At 43.1% G+C, this 27,835-nt stretch overlaps 1 pseudogene; it reads right to left on the reverse strand.

Moving 5' to 3' along the window:
* LOC115518622 lies at positions 1-27,835 on the reverse strand (annotated as a pseudogene).

Here is a 27,835-nt window from a genome sequence, read left to right on the forward strand (position 1 = left end):
TTAAAAGCCTGTGGACTTCTCCACCAGGCTCCCGGTCTTTTTCAGAGGACCAAGCTCTCCTGCCTGTCCCAGAAGCCTGACCACCATGAGGCCTACTGTTTCTGGAGCCACACGTCTGAATAAAGGAGGAGTATTCTGTAGGTGGTCCCACTTCCACGAGTAGGACGTGGCAGTTGAGATTCTTTTCCACAGAAGGAACAGAGAAGAGGCTGGTGAGTTTTCCAGACGTCCATGCTGGTCACAGCAGGTTTGCACCAGGAGGGTCACTAAATTCCGGTGCTCATTCTGGGAGCTGGGGCACGCTGCTTCCTGCCCACGCAGAGCTGGCAACAAACTCAGGAAAGGGCCCACACTCGTGAAGCTTTGTAAAACCCCCAACTAGGGCTCTGTGAGGTGATGTGTTTTCCCAAACAGTCCATGAGAGACACCCAGAAGTGGAGAGAAGAGCCATCCTTGGGAAGGACTGCAAAGAGTTTCATTCTGAGTTCCAGCTGGAAAACTCAAAAGGCAGTGAGGTCACCCGTGAAACTCCTGGGATTTTTTTCTAGAACTGGAGACACGGATGTTTCACCTGAAACTATCTGTGTGTTTTCCTTAGTTCACAATTTCAAAATGCCTTGGAGAACTCAAAGGGGAAGTTCCTGCAGCTCTCTGGGTCAGAAATGGAAATGTGCTAGGGGTGACTAATAACTCTCTGTGGCCTGACCTCTGGGACACGAAAATGTCTAAAAATCGTGGAAAGGCAGCAACAGGGAAAGTGTCCATAGGCTGACTGCAGTCTAGGGCAAAGGCCACAGCTCGCTCCAAAACTGCACCAAGGGAACATTCATGTTGGCTTGCCAGAGAGAAGACAGTGACTCACCAGCTTTTCAGATGAGCGCAGACACTTCCTAAGCTGATGCAGTTCGAACTTACTCACCAGGCTGAACCTAGCAGTCCATGCCGTGGCATCTGATGTAATACTCAAGACATGGAGAAGCACAGAACTGCAGAGAGCCGACAGAGCATCGCTTCTGTCTGGGGCTGTTTGTTCAGCTGGCAATGGGTGCATACAATGACCGACGTCATGGGTGGCTCAGGTAGCAAGCAAACGAAAAAGCAATGAAATGACTGTGGCAGAACATGAGGATGTCATGTACAGCGAGGCCTGGTAAACACACACAGGCACACCAAAAGGTGGGAATGGAGAGGAACAGTATATTTTTGTGCGTGTGGTTTGGACCTGAACCGGTCCTAGGACACCCAGAACTAGATTCTCTTTGTGTCCAAAGGAAAATGAGCGGTAGGCCAGGGCTTGAAATGCCAAGAAGGATGAGACCAATGTTCAGTCTGGAGAAAAGAAGACTGAGAAAGACAGAAGTCCTCAAGTGTTTGAAGAGCCATCGCGAGAAAGAGAATTTGACCGTGCTCAGAGGAGGGAGCAGGGACCACTGTGAAATGAGAGCTCCCTAAATTTTCTAATAATTAGATCTCTCTGAAGTGGAAGGAGCTGCCTGGAGAATAGAGCTTTTCTGCCAGTGGGTGTGTGTAGCAGAAGCTGGACGCACGTTACGATGACTGCAAAGGCCCCATTCAACCGCATCTGAAGTCCGGATCGAGAATTTGGCCTCGTGCCTTCCTGGATGCCAGACGTCAGACTAAGGCCTTTGGTTACATAAATTGAACCCTCACAGAGCAGGTGTCATCATTCCCCCATATTACAGATGAAGAAACCGAGGTTCAGAGAGGCAGAATAGTCTGCCTAAAGTTGCCCAACTATTACTCAAATATCGCATGCTCCCCATCACACTAAATGAGCCATTCGTCTCTAGGCCCTTAAGGCAGAAAAGGTCTTCTTTTTAAATGTTACCCAAATCCTACATTCCTGAAGTCATAAATGAAATTCTGTCAAGTGTAGAACCTAATGATTCCCCAAGCGTCCGGTGGCATGCCAATGGACCCCTCTGCTGGAAGTCCTTTGGTTTCGTAATTAACAAGAAGAAATAGAATGAACAGGCCCCTTCTGAAACTTCTACTAGGAGTCTCAGAAATTAAGTTTGTGTTCTTCATACCATAAAATCAATGCAACACTATTTCTTAAACTAGTGGTTCATATGTTTTTGTCACTACCACGCTTGTTTTGTCTTGTGACTGCGGGGGCTCTACGTCAGTCGTTTTCAAAGTGTGGTCTAGGGACTCTTGGGGTCCTCAAGATCCTTTTAGAGGGTCCACAAGCTCAAAGCTATTTTCAAACAAAGATAAGTACCTTGTTTACCCTTTTTGACTCTCGTTCTTTTCTCTCCGTGATGGTTTTTGCAGAGGTTATATGACCTAAGACACCACAACAGATTGCATAGAGAAGCAGATATGAAAATCCACACATCTTCAATGAAGCCAGATATTAAAGAGATTTGCAAAATCATAAAGCAATACCATTTTATGCAGTAGTTTTTTTTTTGTTTTGGAAAATAGTTATTTTCCGAAAAGTTACTTATGCTAACATGTAATTGTTTTATTATTTTAAATAAGTGAATAAATAAATATTTTTTTTTAATTTCTCAGTTTTAAGTTCTAATATCATGAGTATCAATAGACACAACGGCCATACACAAGAGCTTTCTGTGATCCTCAACAAATTTTTAAGAGCATAAATGTATATGTGACATGGTTTATAAACTAAGAATTAGTTTAATTAATAGCAATTTGACTTACTTTGCTTTGAATTTCACACACCGTAAAAGGTGTTTACGTGGCCTCCATTTCTAACTATTGATATCCACCCTATAGTCATGCCTCTAGTGGCTTCCGGGAATCTGAATTCTCCCTGTCTCCTGCCGGATAGGCTCAGCCAAGCACCCCAACAGAATGATAAACCAAAGGTCTGGTGGTCTAGTAACTGTACTTGTACTTCTGTTTCACAGATGATGCTAACATTTGAAGGTTGTAAGGTTGTAAGTTTATTACTTAAGAATGTATCCATCTCATCTCATTGGTGCCTCCCTCTGACTTAACTTCTTGGCCATCTGAAAAATATGTCATTTGAATCACCATGTCACTGAGTCCCTGATGTTTCTTGTTATTTTATATGCTATATTCAAGAACTTGAACAATTTGAGATTTTACCCTATTTGCAAACTAACAATTTCGTATGACCCAATTTCATGGATGCTGACAGAAGACATGAAACTCCTGAATCAGAAACAAATGACTTTATTACTCACAGTAATAGCAATAGTCTTCTCCAGGTCCAAATTCCCACAAGGCAATGAAAAAAGGCCAGGTGATGCCTGCACACACACTGAGTTGAGATACAGGAGAGGAACACTGAGCTGAAGGAACCCAAATCTTTTATAATGGGCAGTAAACCAGCCTGATTTTTGTCCCAGAAGAAGACATTATCTTTATTATACTGGATACACCCTCAATCGTCTGACACTGTTTACTATATAAACATCCTTGAATAGATAATATAAAACAGAAGCCGTTAGTACCTCTGCAGATAAGACATAGAGAAACACAAGAGGAAGTGGAGAATTGTCTCTAACAAGCACTGCTTCCATTAACGCACAGTGACCAGTCTTGAGCCCAAATTTGCATCATTTTCATTTTTATTTTTTTCTTTTCCCCAATCTTATGAACAGGCCATAAGTCCTTCTTCTCCTGTACTTATTCAGGTATGATTATCTTTTTGAAGAGTTTTCTAGTTTTTTTTTTTTCCATTTCCACCCAATTAAGGTAGATATTTGGACACCTTCTCCATGCCCACAACAAAATTCAGAAACAAATCTATAGAGATATCAAAATAAGAACTAAAAAGGGGAGGGGAAATTGCAAAGTAAACACCAAATGAGAAACTCATTCTAGAGGGGCTTGGAAGGATGTGGATAAAATGATTCCCTGCCCTTTTCAAAATGGGCATTCTTAATTTTGTGTAAAGAAACTTTTTCCTACACCAAAAAAATACGATGTTCACTCCAACATTCACCTTTTAAAATCTGCTTAAATTTCTGGTAGCATACCCAAGGAACTGTCAGTAACAACTTCTTCTGGAAAGAACAACTCTGGACCAAGGAGGAGAGAGCACTTTCACTTTATTGCATTCTACTCTGTTGACTTATATGATAATAATTTAGCATTTTTATTTGGTGTTTGCTTTATTGACCCCATTGCATAGGCTATCTGGCCATGGGCTTCCCAAACTGAAGCTGTTCTTTCTCTGCATCTTGACCCAGCAACCTGTTCCACATCTTCTACCTAGCTTAGCAATAAGCAAAGGAGATATCATAAATGTTTAGTATGAAGAACCCTAACACAACAAATCCATTGGAGCAAGCCTGCTACTCAAAGTAGGCTGAGAATTGTTTCAAACCAATTTGTCCTGGATACTTTTCTTAAACCATCTCAAAAATGCAGACAGACCTCACCAAGACCAGGGGAATGGAACGTGACAACACTGGACAAAAGTCTTTGTATTCAAGACAGAAATACTATGAATTTCACATTACCTCTTAGAACAAAGACAACAGGTACTCTAACAATCCTTGAAAGTTTCAGGAGACACTTCTCATGAAAGTCAAGACTTATCTATCTTTGTTATCTCCTGGAAATTAGCAATACATTATCATGGAAAGAAGCTAAAGTGAGGGATCATTAACAGCTGGATTTGCAACCCCAATTCACCATTAATCAGTTGTGTAACCAGGAGCAAGTTACTTGAACTCTCTGAGTTTCTATTTCTGTTCTGCAAAAATGGGAATAAACACTTCCACCTTTAGATAAAGAGCTTGGCACAGAGCCTGGCACACAGTGGGTGTTCAGTAAGGTGTTGTTGTGTTGACAGGCGAGGATTATAACTCATTTGTTCTCCACAGTGTCAGTCGCATTGTGAGTCATCAGCTCATGTTTGTTGATGACAGTTTGTGCCCTGAATCAGAGCTCAGTGTCCACTTAGAACAGGAAGCAAAGTTGGGTGTTAAGAATGTAGATTCTGAAAAAAAAAAAAACAAAAAACAAAAAAAGAATGTGGATTCTGCAGTCACGCCGCCCAGGGTCAAATCCCAAGTCCACCATTTCCTAGTTGATAATCCTGAACACGTCCGTAACCTCTCTGCTTTAGTTTCCTTGTCTACGAAGTAGGGGAAAACCAGCCTCACACAGTAAAATGTTGGCTTGCTTGCTACTCAGACAACACTAATTAATAGTACAAATAACACTACGAATTTGTATTATTAGAAGGGCAAGTCCAGGAGTAAAGCAGAATCATTCCCCAAACCTGAAATTCAAAATGAATCAGGAAATGCAGAGGTCACTTTTGGAAACAGAAGGGTCTCGATGACTCGGGTATTTAGAACTTTCTGAGAAGAGGCAGCTGCCGGAACGGAAGGGTTGAACTCCAAAAATTTCCTGTGTTCTTTTTGTGTGTGTGGGAAAAGAAACTGATTATCTTTACAGTACGTTTTCTAATAGTACCGCATATGAGCCTCACGTTTATATAGCAGGTCCTAAACAATCAAATTTGTTGATCTGCTTTTCGAAACACATCACGAGAAGAGTTTAAACCATTACCTGGTAATGCGAAGAAGCCCTTGGAAGACCTCAGTAACTTCAATTGAATCTCTCATAAAAATACTCCAGGACACCCTTGCCATTCATGAGTAATATAAGACCCACAAATCCTCAAACTGTTAACAACACAAACGACACCGGAGCAGACGATGAGCTTTTTCATGCGTCACGTTTCTTTGAGGGTCACGTTTTCTTTGCAGATCCCCAAACCACTTGTTACCTGTAATTTAGCTTGAAGTAAGTCTTGCCACATTCAGTGGAGATTTTTCACAAAGAAACATCCTTTTTCAATTCATAGAGCTACTGAATGCACCGTGAACCTGCAGCCCCGCTCCCCGCGTTCAATTCCTGCTCATACTTCTGCCGGAGGGACTGTGGGCATGCTACTCAGAGTCTCAGGACCTCAGGTCCCACATCCCACCGTAAAATAACAGCCCCTACTTCTCACGCTGGTTGTGGGATCAAAGCACATAGACCTGTGGTCACAGCCCCACCTGTGTAAAACCTGAGCCTTGGACTTAGTTTACTACATGATGCAAATGTTCTGTCAGCTCATAAAAATAAAAAGGTATCGTAAATCTGCAAATGTCATGGTCCAACCAATAGCTAGTGGAGTAGCTCATATGTTCCAGGTGCTGTGTTATTAGTTCTAATCTCTGCAGCGCTGCCCTAAGATTGTTACCTTCATGTCACAGAAAAGGCAATTGAGGTGCGGAAAGATTAATTACCTGCAAAAGGTCACCCAACCAGCAACAGCTGAAGCCGTACCGCCCCACTTCCACAGCCTGATGCCCTTTTGTTAGACCAGGTGGTCTTTCCAATAACCCTCATTCCGCAACCTGCATGGAATACCTACTTTGTAGCAGACAGACCCTGGTACCACACAGCTGCACAGACCCGGGCCCTGACCTGAAGGAGCCCCGTCCCCTCGGTCACCGTTTACTTCCCTTTCCTAATAATTCACGGAGGGCGCAGGTGACAGAGTTTTTCATACCCTTGATTCGTATGCTCTACAATTTGCCTCGTTCGCTGTTGCCATGCAAGATACGTCGCCACCCGCCTGGATGAATTCACAATGGCGTAGGGTGTCTGATAAGGAATAAGCTTTATTGGGGAAAGGGAAAATTAAACAGGTCAAGGGTCAACAAGAGAGAAGGCATGAGAGTTTACTTCAAGAAATAGGCACCAAACAAAAATAGAACCAACACAAGCAGATTTCACAGAGAATATAAGAAAGCCAAGGGTTTTGGAGGTTGGGATTTCCAAGAGCTTGTTAAACAACACAGATTATTAAGTCCAGTCACCTCCACATCAACTCTCTTCCCCAGAAGTGCTCCAAATCAGTGATTTTTGCCAAGGGATCCAAGAACAAAGAATTCACACTGGCAGGGTTTGATATTCGCAAAACAATCAACATGACACGTCACATCAATAAGAGAAAGGACAAGAACATCAGATCATTTCAATAGATGCAGAAAAAGCATCTGACAAGGTACAACATTCATTCATGATAAAAAAAAAACCCTCTGCAAAGTAGGTCTAGAGGGAGCACACCTGAAGACAGCGGAAGCCTTCTATAAAAAACGCACAGCCAGCATCATCCTCAATGGGGAAAAGCTGAGAACTTTCTCCCTCAGGTCAGGACCATGACAGGAATGACCACTCTCACCACTCTTATTCAACATAGTATTGGAAGTCCGGGACACAACAATCAGACAACAAAAAGAAACAGAAGGCATCCAAATCAGTAAGACATCGGGCTCTGTGCAGACAGTGCGCAGTCTGCTTGGGATTCTCTCTCTCCCTCTCTCTCTGCCCCTCCCCTGCTTGTGCTCTGCCTTTCTCTCTCTCGCTCTCACAAATAAACAAATAAGTCAAAGAGAAGGCAAATTTCACCCCTACGTGGATCAAAACTGGGTTTGGGGGGCAAATTCTTTTTTGTTTCATCCGGTACAGTAAAAATGAAGAAATAAAACTCGATGTTGGTCTTCCACTCTCCATTACCTTCCCATTCGCCCACTTCCCCAAAAGAGTTTTGGGTGGAGAATTAGGATACCCAAGGCTAATAATCACAACATTCACCCATCTCAAAACAGAGTATATCGATCAACTTGTTAAGGTGCCAAGTAGAACACAAAACAAATTAAGACTTCCAAGTAAAACTATCACGGACGCTCTGTGCTTGGGTTGGTCACGATGTGCTCAGGCCATGAGACAGAGGGGAGTGCGCCGCATGGCTTCTTCAGAAGCTTCTGGTTCTATGAGGTTCTGTAGCACAAGTTCTGCCTAGCCAGGGTGGCTCCTTATATTCCTAGCCTTTCCAGGATTGTGTTGGAGAGAAAGACCTGGAAAGTCTGACAGTGAGCCTGAGTTTTGAACACTCAGCACTAGATGGCACCAAATATTTGTCGAGGACCTGGTTTTTCTATGTTTGTAACTCATCTCTAACCAGCAAGATGCCATTGAACTTTTTGGCGCAATATTTTTTTTAACTCGTTGGTATCCCATCGTGACTTTTTTTTTTTAAGGGTAATTCTATCATCGGCACCATCTAAGCCTGAAGCGGATGCAGGAGAAGGCTGTGAGAGCCCAGTGTGGAAACACGATCTCCAGGTATGTGACCTGGCTGAGGAGCAGCTCTCCGTAAACCCTGGTTATCAAATGTACAAATAACCCAGTTTCATACTTCAGACTTCAAAGGCCAAGAGCAGAAGGATGTATACAAGTAAAAGAAGCAACACAATTCAGTTCAGAGTAACACCGTTCTGTGTTCAGAATTTGTGAAATTTCCAAGGTTGAGTCTACGCCTTTCTGACGATAGAAGAAAGTCAGGTTTTAACTGGATCACAATATGATGCACGGGTTATTGCTTCTCTTGTGTTTTCTCCTCCTCCTCCCCAAAGACCTTTTCTGAACGGCCAGTTACAAGTGCATGAGTCAAGCCTAAACACATGGGGCCCTGGTGGCCAACCAAACTTGGCCTCTTTCATTTACTTTGGGTGCTAAGAATGACACTCGCCAGATAAGTGTGCGGCCAAAACTATCTATAACTCTCCAAGTCTCTTGCCTGAGCCCAAATGCCCTCCACGCGAAAAATAGTAACAGCTAACATTTCCTGAACACCTTACTGCATGCCGGGTGATGTGTTAAGTCCTCTGAACGCGCGCTTCATCCTATAAGAAGCCTTTGAAGAAGGTAATATCACACCCATTTTATGGTAAGTGAAGAGAGGCTTATTTACATAACTTTCCCAAACTCACACGGCCAGGACGTAGAGGGTCTGGGTTCAAATCCAGGTTTAATGACCGCTCCCCCCCACCCCAGACCAATAAACTGCCAAGAATTTTTTTAAATTCTTCATGGAATTTTCCAGCAACACAGCAAGTGAGGTTAATAAGGGCTAACGCTCAGGGCTGATCTTGGACTTTTTCTATAGTCTGTCTGCTCTGTGGCCTCCAAGGGGCCCAATCATGTGGCCCTTTATAAAGACCGTTATAGTACCTTAGATAAGCTGTTCCCAGAGAGCTGGGAAATGGAATATTTGCTGTTGGGATGTGGGGCCCCTTCCACATGCGTGTGCATCACATGAAGCCTATGTGAGCACATGATTCCTATGTGAGAAAGTAGACTTGAGTAATGGAGTGCCTTAGTAACTGAAATGGTTGCCAATTTGCTCTTTGAATTTGCGTGTTGTGAGGGGAGTCTGGCAAGATGGTGGAACCTGGGCTCCGGTTGGAGTCTCCCCCACAGTCCTGCCCCCTGCTGGCTCCTTGCCTCCAGGTCCTTGGCTGCCACTTCTCCCTGCTGTCCCAGCCCCCCACCCCCCCCCCCCCACGGTGGAGGCCTGGCAGGGGCAAAGGCGGAAGATATACGTGATTTATGCGCCTAGTCACACAGCGGGGCCCTGGGCGTCTGGGAGGGCCTGTGTTCACCCTGCAAGTATCCAGTGCCTGAGGGAATGAGATATTAAAGAGAAAATAAAAAGCACCATGACAGGTTGAGAGAAAGACTACAGAAGGAAGGAAACCACTCCCCCCCACACATTTATTTTGTAATGTTTATTTATTTTTGAGAGGGGGGCGGTTAGAGGCAGAAAGAGAGGGAGACACAGAATCCCAAGCAGGCTGTCAGCACAGAGCCCAACGCGGGGCTCAAACTCACGAACCATGAGATCATGACCTGAGTTGAAGTTGGATGCTTCACCGACTGAGCCACCCAGGCGCCCCTCCCCTCCCTGCTCTTAGGCCAAGAGGCCCCGCATTTTCATTTTGCACCTCACCCCGTCTCCTTGAGTTGCTCAAGTTTCCAAAAGCAGCGCAGAGCCAGATGGGCCTTTGAACGGGGCCATTGCACCAGGCCAGGAAAGAGCTGTTGTCTTACAACAGAATTCAGTCAGGCTTCCTCAAGCAACAGCCTCCCTTGGGGCATTTAGGAACGGGGTCTGGTTAAGAAACACATTTGTGCCCATCTAGAACGAACGTTTCTCATGACCGGGATCTCAGCCTCTTTTAGTCACTGCTGTATCCCCAGTGCCCACAGCAGTGCCTGGCACATAGTTGGTGCTCAAAAAAATACTTGTGGAAGAAATGAATGAATGACTGCTCAGGAATCGCTCTATGGAGAGGTGTTCTTCCAGAAGGCAAGGCCCATATCTTTGTTCCTATTCCCCTTCGAGCTGAGCGCTTGGCTGAGCACCGGGGAGGGAACCAGGTTCGTCCTCGCTGGTGGCTCAGCTGGCCCTCTGATCAAACAGGCAAAAGTCAGCCATCTTTTCACCCAGGGAAGTCTCACGCACTGGATCTTTATGGGCACCCCCTGCACATCCGGTGGGTGCAGAGGGCCCCACACAGTGCTGTGATTGTCGTGCAGATGCTCACTGATGAATGACCAGGAAATAAGTTGCGGGGGCGGGGAGCCTCCTCCAGAAGGAACGAGAATTGCTGGCTCTTCCCTCCACCTCTGTGTGGCCAAGTTCCTATTCGCCCTGGGGGGAGGAGTTGGGGGGCCAGGCGCGCCCAGCCACGTGAGGCCTCCAAGAAGAGCAGCCAAGGGCAGGAAGGGAGGAAGTTACAGTGGTGAGCCACAGGAGTCACAGATTTCACAGAACATGGATGCAGCTCTCGTCAAGGGCTGACCACAGAGCCATGGGGGCTTGTGCTCTTTGCCCAGGTTACCTGAAATGTTGTGCCCAGAGGGCAGTGACGCACGGAGGAGTTTCAGCAAGCGTGTCTGGGGGGCCAGCCACCTGTCGGACTAATCCATTTCTATTGGAATAACGTTCAGTTACCTAGAACTGTCAGCACAAAGCCTTAACTGTGCCACCCCCAACTTCATACAGAACTAGATTTCCCTACCGCTGGGGGGATGAGTCCGCCTGCTCTGGAAGACAGATAGGAAGGCCCCGTGCTAATGCCATTTAGGTGTCCACAAACTTAATCATTTTCCAAATGAGAACATGCCCATCAATTGTTCTCCATATTCACTGGGGGGCAAAACAGAAGGAAATAGGTTAACAATTTTGAAAAGAGACCTTTTTAACGTAAGAGACCTTTTTTTAAAAATTTTTTTTTTCAACATTTTTATTTATTTTTGGGACAGAGAGAGACAGAGCGTGAACGGGGGAGGGGCAGAGAGAGAGGGAGACACAGAATCGGAAACAGGCTCCAGGCTCCGAGCCGTCGGCCCAGAGCCCGACGCGGGGCTCGAACTCCCGGACCGCGAGATCGTGACCTGGCTGAAGTCGGACGCTTAACCGACTGCGCCACCCAGGCGCCCCGTAAGAGACCTTTTTTTAACGTAAAGATGACTAATACATGGAACAGGTTTCCAAGAAAATTACAAAACCCCCCTCACGAGACAGACAAGGCAAGGCGCTTGTCTATTCATTCAACAAGCCCCTAACAAGTGCATAGCGCCAAGCTAGGTGCTAGGGCAGACATAAAGGAGTGTGAAACAGGGACAAAAGGAGAGATGGAATTCACAGGCGACACCGTGGAGAAAAGCAATCACGCCTTCACTCAACGTACGTGTAAGTGCATGCCATGCAAAATATACATGCAAGGCTCGAGAGCAGGTTATGAAATTGAGTAAGAGTCCTGCTTCTAGGTGGACTGGAAGTCCTGAAACCCTTGTGCTACAAAACCTAGAAATTTTAGATAAAATACAAAGTCTAAAATTTTAAATGAGTGGATAAGCTCGTAAGAAAACTAAGGGAGCTCACACAAGAACAAGATAGGAGAAGCACAAGTTCAAGGAGGCAAGACGACAATGCCGCTGGCTGATCCAGCCTAACCTCTAAACAGTTTCGTTTCGGGACGCAGGAGACAAGCCTTGTGCACCACTGAAAAGGAGTCAAATGCTCACTGATGAATGACCAGGAAATAAGTTGCGGGGGCGGGGAGCCTCCTCCAGAAGGAACGAGAATTGCTGGCTCTTCCCTCCACCTCTGTGTGGCCAAGTTCCTATTCGCCCTGGGGGGAGGAGTTGGGGGGTAATGAACACCCCCCGCCCAAACCTGAACACACACATGCACGCACACACACACACAGCCCACACCCAGGGAAAGGCCGGATCCTCAGGAAAGGGTGAAGTGAGAAAAAAGGAAATCTACCTCCCAGAAGCACAAAGCAGAGACTAGGTCGATCTCTGCATTGGTTCTAGGGTAAGGTTTTAAAATTCTCCCTGGGTACTCATAGCCACTGGTAAGCCTTCAGGTCAGAAGGGTTTGCACAGCCTGGAAAAGCCACAGATGGAGACTTTTTTTAATTGAAGGACAGTTGGCACGCAAGCTCGTATTAGTTTCAGGTGCACAGCATAGCGATTGGGCAACTCCATTCATTACTCAATGCTCGTCACGGTAAGTGTAGTCACCATCTGTCACCATACAACATGATTACAATATTGTTGACCATATTCCCTATGCTTTTCATCTCTGTGACTTATTTATTTTATCACTGGAAGTTTGTACCCCTTAAGCCCCTTCGCCTATGTCGCCCATCCCCCCCCCCCACTCTCTGGCAACAATCAATTCTCTGTATTTAAGATTCTTTGTTTTGTTTTTTAGATTTCGCATATAAGTGAAATGATATGGTATCTGTGTTCGATTGACGTATTTCGCTTAGCATAACAACCTCTAGGCCCATCCATGTTGTCAAAAATGGTGAGAGACTTCTGATTTATTTTATTTTATACTGTTTATTTATTTTTGAGAGGGAGACAGAGTGCAAGCTGGGGAGGCGCAGAGAGAGAGAGGAGACACAGAATCCGAAGCAGGCTCCAGACTCTGAGCTGTCAGCACAGAGCCCGATGTGGGGCTTGAACTCGTGAACCTTGAGATCATGACCTGAGCCCAAGTTGGATGCTCAACTGACTGAGCTACCCAGGGGCCCCAAGACTACTGATTTTAAGTGGACATAATTTGAAAAAGTCTTCAGTGCCAGGAAGATACAAACACAAATCCTTTCTGATAATGAATTTACTCAAATTAATTAGGCATTAAGTAACTCCCATAGTGCAATGACAAATATCATGGGCTCACACTCAAAAATGATGACATACCCGAGGAAACAAGACACCATGAGTAAGAATGAGCAGAAAGAAGAACAGAACATCTCCAAAAGCACTTTAACATTGCAGTTAACTAAAAATACTAATTGCCATAATGAAAAATTGAACAGCAAACACCAGACTAGACACAAATAAACTGGAAGATAGTTCTAAATAAAATACCCACAATATACCTTAGAGGGACAAAAAATGAAAAAAGAAAAATATTAAAAAAAGACTAAGTGACATAGCAGAGTGAAAGGGCAGTCTGTAGAGTCAGGATTTAGAAAGCAAAATAGAAAAGAAAAGAAAAGAAAAGAAAAGAAAAGAAAAGAAAAGAAAAGAAAAGAAAAGAAAAGAAAAGAAAAGAAAAGAAAAGAAAAGAAAAGAAAAGGAGAAAAAGAAAAAAAAGAGAAAGAAAAAGAAAAAAAGCAAAAATAAAGAAAGTAGGAGTGAAGCGATCTTGGAAAAGTTAAGTCTGAGAATTTCAAAAATTGATATCACATATTCAATAAATCCAGCAAATCCCAAGCAGAATAATTTTTAAATGCATGCCTGTAGAGATTTTATGCTAAACAAAACGAAAACGAAAAGGCCTTAGAAGAAGCCAGAGAGAAAAGACAGATAATGTACAAGGGAATGAAAATAAAATGAATAGCTGTTTCTCAATAGCAAAAGTAGAAGCCAGAAAACTGTACGTTAATATCCTCAGTATTAATGCTCAAAAAAGTGAATATCAACTGAGAATTGCCTGCCCAGTGAAACGATCTTTCAAGAAAAAGAGTGAAAAAAAAAAAAAAGTCAAATGGAGACATTTTCAGAAAAAAACAAAACAAAACAAAACAAAACAAAAAAACCACACCTGAGAATGATTACCATTAACAGATCCTCAAAACCAGCTCTTAAATAGACTTTAAGAAAAAAGGTATGATTACAGAGAGAAGGTCTGATATACAAAATTTTTGTGAGTAAATAAAGTGTAGGGAAATTAAGTGGGGAAATGTTACACAAGCATAGACTATATGAACCAATACGATATTTAATATGCAAAGTCCAAAATGACTGAATAGCTTTGGCATGTGAACTAGGAGTAAATAGACTGGTGTTAAAGCATGCCAAGGTTCTTTGATTTGGGAGGAGAATAAAGTTGGTTAACTAACTTTGGGTTCTGTAAGGTATTCATGTTAAATCATCAAAGGCGACCAATAAAAGCAAAGATAACTTACCAATGGAGGGGAGAAATGAATGAAAAAATGCCCTACTCCACACGGACGAGTCTCAAAAACATAATTCTGCACCAAACCAAGCTCATACAGTAGAAGCTGATTTATATAAAGTTAAAAAAATAAAGTAATACATTTCTTGTTTAGGGATACATGAAAATTGGGAAAATTACAAAGAGAGGCAAAGAAGTGGTTAACAAAAATTAGGATTATAGTTAGCTCTGGGAAAGGAATGTGGAACGATATTTGGTAATGTTTATTTCTTAACTTGGGGTAATACATGCATGTTCTTTTTTTTATGGATTCGTAGTATTATTTAAAACAGTTTAAATAATTTAAACAATTAAATATTTATTTATTAAATATTTATTAAATATTTAAATATTTAAATAATTAAACAGTTTAAATAATTTATTATTTAAAACAGTTTAAAACACAGGCATTCTAGATCTGGTTCTAAAATTCAAAATGTGTTCCCACTTCAATGAGCTTGCCAACTGCTGAAAGCCACACCACACCAAAACTCAATGGTTTTAAACACGAATCATTTATAATTGCTCTCATGCATCTGCAGATTCTAGGGGCTCAGCTAAACCCTTGGGTTTGACAAGGGACAGAGAAATATGCCCTGTTGCTTGGCAGGAACTGTAAAGTCAGATGACAAAAGTTATTAATAAAGATGGAAGTGAAAACTTGAGGTCAATAACGCACCGTATCACAGCTCTTAAGAAATTAAGAAGTTCAATAACTCAACACATTTATGTCCTTCTTTACTGTGGTAAAATACACATAAAATTACCACCGTTCACCATTTTTAAGTGTGCGGTTCAGCGTATTAAGCGCACTTACACTGTTGTGTGGCCATCACCACCAACCATCTCCAGGAGTCCTTCCAACTTGAAAAACGGAAACTCTCTACCCATCATACACGAATTCCTCATTCGTCCAGCCCTCCGGTCCCTGGAGACCACCATTCCACTTTGTGTCTTCACCAACTGGATTACACTAGCAAGGCACGTCCTATAAGCGGGATCATACGTTTGTGTGAGTTTTTTGTCTTTTTGTGACTGGCTCACTTCACTTAGCATAATGTCTTCCAGATTGATCTACGTTGGAGAGTGTGTTGGCATTTACTTCATTTTTTAGGTCCACATTTCATTCCATTCACCTGTCAGTGGACATTTAGGTTGCTTCTATCTTTTGGCTACCATGCTGCTCTGAATGAGGATGTACAAATATTTCTTCAAATCCCTAATTGTATTTCTTGGGGACATATACCCAGAAGTGGAACTGCTGGATCAGATAGTACTTCTATTTTTAATTTTTGGAGGAATCCCCGTTTTGTTTCCCATTGTAGCTGCACCATTTTACATTCCAACCAAGGGGGCACAAAGGTTCCAATTTCTCCCCATGCTCACCAACACCTGTTAACTCTTTGTTTGTTTGTTGGTGGTGGTGTTTTTATAGTTGCCATATAATGAGTGTGAGGTAATATCTCACCGTGGCTTTAATTTTCCCGTATCCAGTGATTAGTGATTTTGAGCATTTTTTTATTTGTTTCTTGGACATTTGTATATTTTCTTTGGAGAAATGTCTATTCACATCCTTTGTGCATTTTTAAATCAGGCTTGGGGTTTTTTGTTGTTGTTGAATGGTAAGAGTTCTTTATATATGCTGGATATTAGTCCCTTATCAAATAAATGATTTCCAAATATTGCCTCCCATTTTGTGGGTTGCCTTTTCATTGTGTTGTGTTCTTTGATGCACAGAAGTTCTTAGTTATGTGGTTAACTTGACAAAATTATTGCCGAATCTAATGCTGTGAAGATTTTCCACTATTTTCTTCTAAGAGTTTTATAGTTTTAATTCTTATGTTCAGGTCTTACATTTAGGTTTTTATTTTTTGTATATGGCATAAAGATCCAATTTTATTCTTTTGAATGTAGATATCCAGTTTTCCCAACATCATTTGTTGAAAAGACTGTCCTTTCACCCCTTGAATGGTCTTGGTATCCTTGTTAAAAGTAATTTGACCGTATGTAAGGGTTTATTTCTAGGATCTCTATTCTATTCCATTGATCTATATAACTTTCTGTAAGCCAATACCAGTTTACTTTTAATGTTCTGATTCCTGTATTTTTGTAGTAAGTTTTCAAATCAGGAAGTGTAGGCCTCAAACTCTGTTTTGTTTCTTTTTTTTCCCAAACCTGTTTTGGCTATTCAGGGATTAGCCAAAATCTCTCTTGAGATTCCATATGAAGTTTAGGATATAGTTTTTTTCTTTTTCTGCAAAAATGTCGTTAGAGTTTTGATATAGATTGCATTGAATAAGTAGGTCTCTTTGGGTACTATTGAACTCTTAACAATATTTTGTCTTCTGATTCATGAATATCGCATGTCTTTCCATATACTGGTATCTTTCATTTCTTTCAGCAATATTTTGTAGTTTTTAGTGTACAAGCATTTTGCCTCCTTGGTTAAGTTAATTCCTAAGTATTTTATCCTTTTTGATGCTGTTGTAAACGAAACTGTTTTCTTAACTTCCTTTTTGGTTTGTTCATTGATACGTTTACTTCCTTTTTTTTTTTTAAGCATGGTGACTTAAACATATGCCCAAGTGGGTCATTCACCCATGTACCAATTATTTCTTAAGTAAAAAAAAATGTTAATATTGAAAGTAGATATATTGTATAGCTATAGACCACTTGAAGAAAAATAATCTATAATTAGGTATCTTAACCACAATGAAAATTCAGGCCCCCAAATTTTACAGGCACGTTTTACCAATTATTCAATTATTCAAGGATTCAAAAGGTTGAACATACCAATTGTTTCAGAGAATATAAAATCAGGAAAACTCCCTAACATATTCTATGAGTTTAGTATAACCTCATCATTACCAAATCACACATAAGAAAGAAAATATGACTCCTGAACACAGATGCAAATTTGTATGCAAAATATGTGCAAAATGAATACAAGAGCATATTTTTTTTTTGAGAGAGAGAGAGGGAGAGAGAGAAGGGAGAGGGGAGGGGCAGAGGAAGAGAGAATAGTAAGTAGATTCCACACCCAGTGGGGAGCCCAACGAGGGGCTCAATTCCACAGCCACGGGATCATGAACTGAGCCCAAATCAAGAGTCAGACACTTAACTGACTGAGCCATGCAGGTGCCCATAATATATTTTTAAAACATACCATGACCACTGAGTTTATTCCAGGAATGCAGCAAGATGGCTTAATTTTTAAAAAACATTCAAATCGCTTCTCGGCCTTTTGGCTAAGATCAAGTGTAATTTTTAAAAAACATTCATATATTTCACTACGAAATACATTAAAGGAAAAAATTGTATGTTTATCTCATAAAAAGCCTTTGATCTTATAAAAACGTTTGATAAAATTCACCAGCAATGCATTAAAAAAAAAAGTCTTAGCAAATATATTAGGATCCCTGCACACTCAAATGGGGTAATTTGAGAAAAATTTAATGACTTGCAATGGCGAGGGCATAATAAAGAAAAATCAGTTGAGATATTGTATCTTTTTTTAAGTGTATTTATTTTGAGAGAGAGAAAGAGAGCGTGGAGGAGGGGCAGAGAGAGAGGGAGAGAGAGAGAATCCCAAGCAGGCTCCACGCTGTTAGCACAGAGCCTGATGCAGGGCTCAATCTCACAAACCATGAGATCATGACCTGAGCTGAAGTCAAGAGTCGGATGCTGAACCAACTGAGCCACCCAGGTTCCCCGAGATACTGTATCTTTTAGGTCAAGTTCCCTTAAAAGGCTTGAGACAGGAGTTCAGGTACATGTATTTACTGAGAGTGTTCTCAGGATGAAAGGAGTGAGGGAAGCAGGGAAAGAAGGTAGAAAAGGTGTGATTTACCTAGACTCTGGCTTCAGTCTAATCCCATAAGAAGTTCTGCAGCATCAATTGCACTGCAGTTGGTCCCACCTTTAGGCAGCCCAGGGAGTCAGATTTTTGTGCCCCTGTTTTACTCGATCTTTGGCTATAGGCTGCTCCAGCAGGGGAAGGTGGGAGTGAGAGTTTATTACATCTCTGGCAAGGCAGTTTTTCTTAGGCCAAAAGTAATTCTACCTGTTGAGGACATAAGAGTCATTGGTTGAAGGTATATCATGCATCCTGCAGCGTAGTAATCTAGCCTCACAGAGGTCCACTCCAAGTTGGAACCTTAGCTACAGCTTCAAGAGGATGGGGTGCCTGGGTGGCTCAGTCAGTTGAGCATCCGACTTCGGCTCAGGTCATGATCTCACAGTCTGTGAGTTCAAGCCCTGCATCGGGGTCTGTGCTGATGGCTCAGAGCCTGGAGCCTGCTCGGATTCTGTGTCTCCCTCTCTCTCTGCCCCTCCCCTGCACATGCTCTGTCTCTCTCTGTCTCAAAAATAAGTAAAAACATTAAGGAAAAAAAATTTTTTTAATTAAAAAAAGAGGTTATTCCATCACCCTTTTGGGCTAGCCACTTCTGAATGGTACAGAATACAGTAGGACCTAAAGTCATGTGCCCATGATCTGTGCCCGTCATCACACCTACTTTGCTGTCAAATGAATCCCTTAGTCCAAGACAATATCAAAAAGAATCCCATATCTATAGACCAGACATTCTGTGAAATATTGGATAATGGTTCTGTTCAAAGTTCTATAGACAAGGAAGGCAACCCGATGCCCCCGAAACATGACGCTCTCAGTCAGGGAGAATTATTGTCCTTTCTGGGATTAAAGGGGGTTGATTAATCAACTTGCCACCAGGGACTGGTGGTGTCTCCAAAAGCTGTTAGTATATAAGAGGCTCAGCACTGGTCTCTGTCTCTGTGAATGGCAGATCAGACACTCACCAGTGGTAGTGGCTGGGTCATCCTTGGTGACAGGGAGTCTAGGCTGCTGTACTAACGTGTAGCCTGCGTCTGTCTACCAGCTGTAGTCTGAGCCTATTTCACCACATCATTATATTGAGGACAGGAACTAGTTGGCATTTACTGGCCAGGCAATTCTGTTCACTTGGTAATTTAGTGCCTCTGCTATGGTGAATGCTCTTTTGAGACCATTAACAAATGATGCAAAGATTCTCACATTTGGTGCCCCCAACCACACATTCATCCACATTCCTCCTCTCCAGACCTGCATATCTTCAGTCTTCTAACCATGCTTCTCCAAAGCCCCTGACCAATCGGCAAAGCGCTTCAGTTCATATACATCATTTCCTCTTCGTTTTGCTCTCCTCACAGAATAGATGCCCAGGTGGACTGCTTGAAGCTCTGTCTATTCAGTGGATTTTTCCTCACCATTCTTCAGCTCCACTCCTGAGTGCTACTCCAGAACAGCAGCGGCCCACTCTCCAAGTACCCCATCCTACTGTGCCAATCCATCTATGAACTGAACCTAAGCCTTTTACTATAAGGTGAGCACAGGGAACGTCCACCCTGTGGACCACTCCCAGTGAATGCCACAGGTGTGAGCTGAGAAGAAGGTGTTTGGACCAGCCCTTAGAAAGAATGAGTATCTTTCAATTGCAATGATTAATAATAAACATGTTTCCTATAAAAAAATTTTTGAGTGGTAGATGACATGAAACTTACATGTGCCTCTGGACTTTCTCCACCTCAATACCAGATGTACCTACGCCATTTTACAAAGGATTCCTGTTGGCCTATCTGACATTAAGACTTGGTGGGTCTGACTATGCCCAACTCGGGATGGAAAGTTTTGGCTTCACGATCATTTGGGGTCACATTGTTGGACTCTGTCTTTACCAGGACCCAGAAGCACATCAGGGAGCCCCTTTTCAAATAAGTAGAAATGTCCTCTGCTCTAGATAGCGCGTGCTTGCTGCAGAATCTTAGGAATCTCTAACCTCCTTCTAAGACTTGTTAAAGGCTCCAAAAGATATCTTTATCAGTGACAAAGACTTCTGGCATACTGAAGATCTTCTGAGTCATATGTCCTAAATTTCAGGGCTGCTTATAATACATCCTAGACCTGCTACGGATTGCTTTTTGAATCTGGACTCTATTCGAAACCAGCAACATTCCACATCGTGTGGGTCAGAACAGTTTTCTCAAACGTGGAAGATGCTGACTCTAAAATTGAAGAGAACTACCAAGCACCGTGCTTCTTCTCAGTGGTAGGAAGCACAAGGCACAACAGCCTGTCCTGTCATGTTCTGGACCACAGAACCACTGAAAACTGCACCAATGTGGCTGGTCCTTGAATTTTTTGTAGGATTTTTCTTCCACCCTCTGGAGCCCATATGCCTTACCAAAGCACCCTGATTACCTACCACTCCTTGCTCATCTGATTAGCATGATGTCATCGAAGCAATGAACCAGTGAGGTTTCCTGTGCAATGTCCAAATAGTCCAGTTTCCTTGGGACAGAAAGCAGAGAAACTGATGTAGCCCTAGGGCAAGACCATGAATGAATATATCCTGTTGTCCATTCTTAAGTGGATGCAAAGTATTCCTGATCCTATTTTCCAACAAATATCAGGAAGGATGCATTTGCCAGATCAATAACTGGTATACCAGAATCTGTCCATCTGGTTTAATAGATTCCACATCTGTCCCAACAACTGCAGCTGGGATTTAAACTTGGTGAAGTTTGCATTAGGTCACTGTCATCCATGCTAACCCAACTATTTTTGTAGGGACTAGAGTGGCAAAGGAGAGGATATGATGAGGATCACTAGTCCTGCATTCTCTGTATCTGAGGATGGCAGGGATCGTCATTCCCCTCATGATGTTAGGGGATACTCATTAGCTTTTTTGGCTACAATAACTCTTCCTCTAAAATTCAAGAGACAAGTGTGAGTTCCAAATACTAGTAGGTGCTTCGTTCCTATCATACATTCAGGAGTCCAGGAAGTAACCACTAGGTGAGTCTGTGCACTTTGTGGACCCACTGTGAGATGGACCTAAACTAGGACTCCATTTACCACCTAATCTCAAGCTGCCCCTACTCTAACACAGGCCCAGGAAGGCAGGAAACAACTCAACTCGGTCTTGTCTCCAATAGTCTTCAAAAGAGGTGAGTGTGTCACTTTCCTCAGCATACGATTACCCAAGTAAATGCTTTAAGGGAAGGACTAGGCAAATCATTACTTTATTCAGATACCATGATGTTTCGGGATCCTTTAAGGAAACGTGGCTTCCCTGTCAGCTGATATTTTTTTTAAGTCTAAGGGCATTTCAAGTCCAGAAACAGAGAAAGGGGCTCTGACTTACCATTGTGGCGACTGACCTCAGCCTTCTTTTCACTTATTGTTGAGGTCCTTTGATTATATATATTGAATAACATCTATCTCTCTTGTCCTAGGACCAACATCCTCTATTAAACATCTTTATAGACCTCTGTGGATGAAGGCCATTCCAACTCTGCTCCCTTCTGGTCATTACATTCACCTGGCTTCTGAGAGTTAAATGTTGCCAGTTGGCATCACTTTGGCTCCTAGGGACCCCTATTCTAGAACAACATCTCCTCCCATCAGCCCTGGCCCAAGAAGATAACCTCCACTGAGCTTCTCAGCCATGTCTGTGCTCCCCTAACCAGCACACTCCTTATTATCTTGGTAAACAGGGTCTCCTACAGGGCCCCTCAAGAAACAGCATCAGCTGGTGGTTTCCCTGTCTTAGCAAATCTCAGCAGGAGGGCCCATGTCTCCAGGTCTTTTGGTCCCCTTCCTTCATAGTCTCTACTTCAGTTATCATGACCCAACACTTTTCCTGAGCAAAGTCATCCAGCCAAGTCTTTGCTTTTGGGCCCTCAGCAGTGTTTTCACTCCTGTATAACAGGAGAGTGTCTTCATATTGGCAAACACTCCCTTTTCCAGTCTTACACTGATCCACCTTGACCCTGCACCCTCAAGAACCCTTCCACAGGTGCACCGAGAAACATGAAAAGACATAAAAGCAAAAAGACCAGAGGCAACCCAACTGTCCCTGAGTGGGGGAATAGATAATGAAATGACAGTCTTTTCTTTTTCTTTTTTTTTAAAGACAGTATTTTCTTATAATGAACTGCCTACCCGTTACCAAGACCAATAATGAAAATGAACGAAGTGCAGATACGTCAGTATGAATGAATCCTCAAAGCTTTAAAAGCAAATCGCTGAAGAATACATACAGTATGACCTTGTTTTTATAAAGTTCAAAATCAAGCAAAAGAAACAATGCTTACAGTTTGATGTAAACATGATAAAATCTAGAAGGAAGCAAGGAAATTCAGGAAGATAGCGCTGGTAGAGGGAAGGACGTGGGGTCAGAGAGGAGCCTCATTAATAATATCAACCTCATTAGGGGCACCTGGGTGGCTCAATAGGTTGAGCATCCGACTTCGGTTCGGGTCATGATCTCGCGGTTTGTGAGTTCGAGTCCCGCGTCGGGCTCTGTGCTGACAGCTCAGAGCCTGGAGCCTGCTTCGGATTCTGTGTCTCCCCTTCTCTCTGCCCCGCCCCCGCTCATACTCTGCCTCTCTCTGTCTCTCAAAAATAATTAAATGTTAAAAAAAGTTTAAACAATATCAACCTCATTAATAACATGTGTATTAGATTTTTTCTACATATATATTAGTTCATAACTTTTAAATAAAAAATAAGACTTATTAGACACAATCCTTTGCCTCAAGCTGCTCACAGTCTCGGAAGAGAAGTCAGACTTATAAAAACAAACCCTAATACAAAATATAGAAGAAAATTGCATCAGGGAAAAAAAGTAACTAATTATAACTGGGAAGATCAGAAGAAACTGGCGGCACTTGAGGTAAGCTTTGAGTACATTTCTAAGGAGTAGAGGGAGAGAAGAAAGTTCTCTCCGAGGTATGAGCATATTAGGATAACCTGCAGAGAATGCCAGGAAATGAGGGACATGGTCCACGATTCCATCTATTTGCTACTCCTTCCACCTTCACCCCTTAGAATAACTTCTACAACCCCCAGTGTGTACTCATTTTCTCCAGTGAAACAGAAAAAGCACAACTTTGAGCACAGAGAAAGGTGGTTTGAATTACCTTCCCACCATTCACCAACTCTTGGACTCTCCCCCGTTCTCCTGTGCAAAATGGAGACATCATAGTTACCGAAGAGTTATCTCGAGGGATGAAAAACGTAAGGAAAGGTTAGCTCCTGTTCTCAAGACACATTTCTGTCAGAGGCTTGATTTCTATCACTGGCTGGATTTTATCTTTCAATTCTATGCAGAACAGACATTGTTTCCTTGACCTCAGAGAGAAGGTGGCCTCAAAGCCAACCCAGCCATGACGTATAGCACCGGAGGAGAGTTTATTTGACCTCCCTGAGCCTCGGTCTCCTTCCTTGAAAAGCAGGAGGAAAACTGAACCAGGGGTAGATAAATCGATTTCATCCCACTCAGGGGTAGATAAAGCGATCACGTCTCACTTGCCATCAGTAGACAGTGGCTATCTGGTCTGAGCGAGGAAGGCTTCTGAATCTGCCTTTAGCTTCCGTGAAAGAGAAAGTCGCGGCCAGTTCGTGTCTGATCAACGGGCCTTGAGCAAGAAAGAGAGCAAGTCTGCCCTCCTTCTAAATTGCTGTGGAGTCAGAGGCAAAGTGAAACCGCTAGTCGGCTGGCCAGACAGTCTGAGTGATAAAGGTTATGATGAATTCCCTGCTCCCCCGGCATTTCTTGAATCTAAGTAAACAAGTCAATTTATGGTGTAGGCTGATTTCATCCCCAAAATGAGTGTCACAAAAAAGCTGAGTGTACTTTTAGGAAACGGCCCCTTTTTAGAGAGTTCATATCTAAGGTGATGTCATGCCGAGGCTTCCAGATGAAGAGGAATCTTTTCTGGAGGAAACTTCTGACCTTTAACCAGGGGTATTCGATAGCCTATCCTCATTTCAACCGGGGCCTCCGGGTTCCAGCTTTGATAATCAATGCCCATAACAGTTCGATGTGAAACTCTGATTTGGTATATGAGTCACCATAGGCCAGTGTGGGGCAGGGGAATACCCTGTCCACTAGAAAGAAAAGTCACTGCGGCACGGGGCGGGGGGGGGGGGTGAGTCAGACCACAGCTACTCTTGAGAACCTTCATGCTGATAATTCACCCACTTATCTCAAGGAACCGAGGGGCTTTTTCCTTTAAAACAAAACAAAACAAGAAAAGTTGCCAACACCCCAACTGGGATTTCAGAAGCTAATTTCCAAATTGCTCCATTCCACATTACTTTGAGGGAATCTTTGGTTTCTTGGTATTAACATCTTGTTACGGGACAGTTTTAAGTGCTATGGAATCAGAGGGAATAAGAACACAAACTGCCTGTACTGATCCCTCAGCTTTGGCCGTTTTGAATCCATGGACGGTCTGGCTTTATCTCTTCCCCCACCTGCTGCCCACCCCATCCTCTGGGTTATTTCGAAGTAAATCCCGCATATATCATTTTATCGGTAAATTCAGTGGGGTTTTTATACTTGTGCTTCGCAAGTTGAAAAAGCTCTACCAAAACTTATCCCCCATCTGTTACCATACCGTCTTACAGACCTGGCTGCAACCTGTCCCAGGTCACAGGGATAGTAAGTGACAGAGCCAGAGGTTAAACCCCAGGGAGCTCCAGCTCAGACCAGCAGATAAATTATTTAAACTCAGAGCCCTTATCTAATTACAAGCGACTCTTTCATAAAAAATACTGAGGGGCACCTGGGTGGCTCAGTCGGTCGAGCTTCTGACGACGGCTCGTGTCATGATCTGGCAGTTCATGAGTTCAAGCCCCGAGTGGGGCTCTGTGCCGACAGCTCGGAGCCCTGAACCTGCTTCGGATTCTGTCTCCCTCTCTCTCTGCCCCTGCCCCGCTCTCTCTCTCTCTCTCTCTCTCAAAAATAAATAAAACATTAAAAAAAATAAATAGTGAACGTGGAGAGTAGCTGCTAGCTTGCATAATACAGTCAACCAATATTTCTAAGCACCTACTAGGTTCACAATAAACACTTATACATAAATAGTGTTTTGCAATGTACAAAGCCATTTATTTTTTTAATGTTTGTTTTTGAGAGAGAGAGACAGAGAGACAGAGAGCATGCATGAGCGGGGGAGGGGCAGAGAGAGAGGGAGACCCAGGATCCGAAGCAGGCTCCAGGCTCTGAGCCGTCAGCACAGAATCCAATCCGGGGCTCGAACTCATGACCCATGAGATCATGACCTGAGCCAAAGCTGGACGCTTAACCGACTAAGCCATCCAGGCGCCCCTGTTAAAAGCCCTTCAAACTTCCAGATGGCCCCTGAGAACTATTACAGTGTGTATCTTATGAGGTAATAAAGTTCTGAACAGCCAGCTCAAGCTCTCTAAGTTTTGCTGGTAAGCGGTCTCAAACTCTGACTTCAAGGGCAACTCCCCTTCCAATATATAGGTCATGTGTTGCTGTCAGCAAAAGTAAAGCTTGGAAAAGCAAAAAGCATTGTACAAATGTAAGTGACGTGTCTCCTTCGCTACCAACAACGATCTACCGAACAGAATACATGAACGGTGAGCAGTGTTTCCCAAAGGAGGGCAAACAGAGTATCAACTCCTGAACTCACTACAAATTATTTGTGAGTATCTATCTGAAGGCCTCATCTTGTGGCTGACTACACCAGCAATTCAGACTGTGGTAACACGCTGAAGTCTGAAAAGACGAGATGTACTCTAGCGAAAATGAGAGCCCCCACAGGAAATTCTGCATTACTGAAAACCACGCATCTCCAGCGTGGCTCTGCCCCCCACCCCAAGCCCCGCGGCCTGGTCCCGCCCCTGGGAGGAATGGGTTGATTGGGAAGTTAGACATTACACCAAGCCACACGGACAAAGCCTGTCTGAGAAGCAGCCTCAAGAGGGAAGAAAAAAATGCATTAGATAAAGGAAACTCAAGAGGCCACAGGAAAAAAAAAATACGAGCACTGAAATGGCATTTCCTGTAGTTTCAGGGAAACATGCACTGTCGTCATTCTGTGAAACCTCATCCACTATTCTGCTTGCGGGCAGGGAATACGAGGAGAAGCCTGCCGGTGTTTCCTGCCTCCTCCACTCCTGCGAGCTCACAAAACTACCCATCAGAATCTTCTACCATGAGGCCTCTTGACCCAAACATTCAAGCCACTCTTTCAACAGAGTGCTCTTTCTGCACACCAAAAAACAATGCGTGCGTTAATTGTTCAGTGGACCCAAAGGAAAAAAATGTTTGCTTTATTGATGTACTTGAGACGTGTTGCCTTGAATTACTTTTGCACGGAATACTTAAAATATATTTCCAAACGGTCAAACGTCAACCATGCGCACATTTTCAAGCAATTTAGGGTTTAGTATGTTCTAGTGAACGAATTCCTATATTGCAGATTTAACCAAAAAGAGCTCTTTGAAAAGTCTTAGTTATTTTTTCAAATAAGAGCTAAATAGTCAGTCCACTTGGTAAGTATCTTTGGCTGTGATTTTTAATTTTCTTTTTTATTTTGACCTAATTTTCCGCAGATACAAGCCAGAAAAATCTGCTTACTTGAAGATGGTTTTAAGGTGACAGTAAAATTACCAATTCCAATGGGGCAGATAGGACATCGTGTCTCCTACGAGAAGGGTCTAAGGTATGATATGCATCTTCCAGGAAGAGACCATGGGGTGGACGGGGTGATCAAAGCAAAAGACATTGCCGGAAAGTCTACACGGATAATGAATCTTGTTTATGAGTGGCATGACCTTGTTTGCATCATTGGTTTTTGCTTCCAGTCCTTAGTGGTCATTTCCTGCTGGTTTCTTAAAATGAAATGACCAAACCATCCCAACCTCATTCCTGCCCCCCAAAAACTAACAGCCTCAATTCAGTTTTGTGGTTACTGTTATCCCATAGGTTCTAATCAGACATTTTTTCCCCCTCACCTGAGCTTAGCAAACTTGCTCATTCCTGAGCTGTGGAACCAGCTGGGGACCTCTTGCCTCATGGATACATGAAGGACCAATAAACATTTAATGAGTATTTGGAGTTTAGGCTCTATCCTGAAGTTGATTTTTTTTTTTTTTTATGGTGGAAAAAAAAATGTATATTTAGATTTAGCCAGCTGGACTCCATCTCAATGAAGCCAATTTTGTTGGCGGAATCCAAAGTGTCATAGTCGGGACTCAGCCGAACGTATGCCTTCTTCTCTCCGTTGGGCCCGACCCGGGTGTTGACCTTGGCCACGTCAACGTCATAGAGCTTCTGCACAGCCTGTCTGATCAGGCGTTTGCTGGCCTTGGCATTGGCAATGGATACAAGTGTGTTGTTGTCTTCTATTTTCTTCAGGGCTGACTCGGTGGTCACAGAGAACTCGACGATGGCACAGGGCAACTTGTGTCTCTGGAGGCGCTCTTTTAAGGATATTTGGGCTGCCTTTGGAGACGCCATCAGAATGGCCATCAGAATGTAGGTGATAGGCTGCTCTTCCTTTTTTGTGACCTTGGATGCCTTTCAGCACCACTTTCTTGGCCTTCAAAGCCTTTGCTTTGGCTTCGGCTTTGGGAGGGGTTGGGGCTTCCTTCTTTGCCTTCGGCGTCAT

Source organism: Lynx canadensis, chromosome B4, assembly GCF_007474595.2.
Source record: "Lynx canadensis isolate LIC74 chromosome B4, mLynCan4.pri.v2, whole genome shotgun sequence".
Classification (NCBI taxonomy): Eukaryota; Metazoa; Chordata; class Mammalia; order Carnivora; family Felidae; genus Lynx; species Lynx canadensis.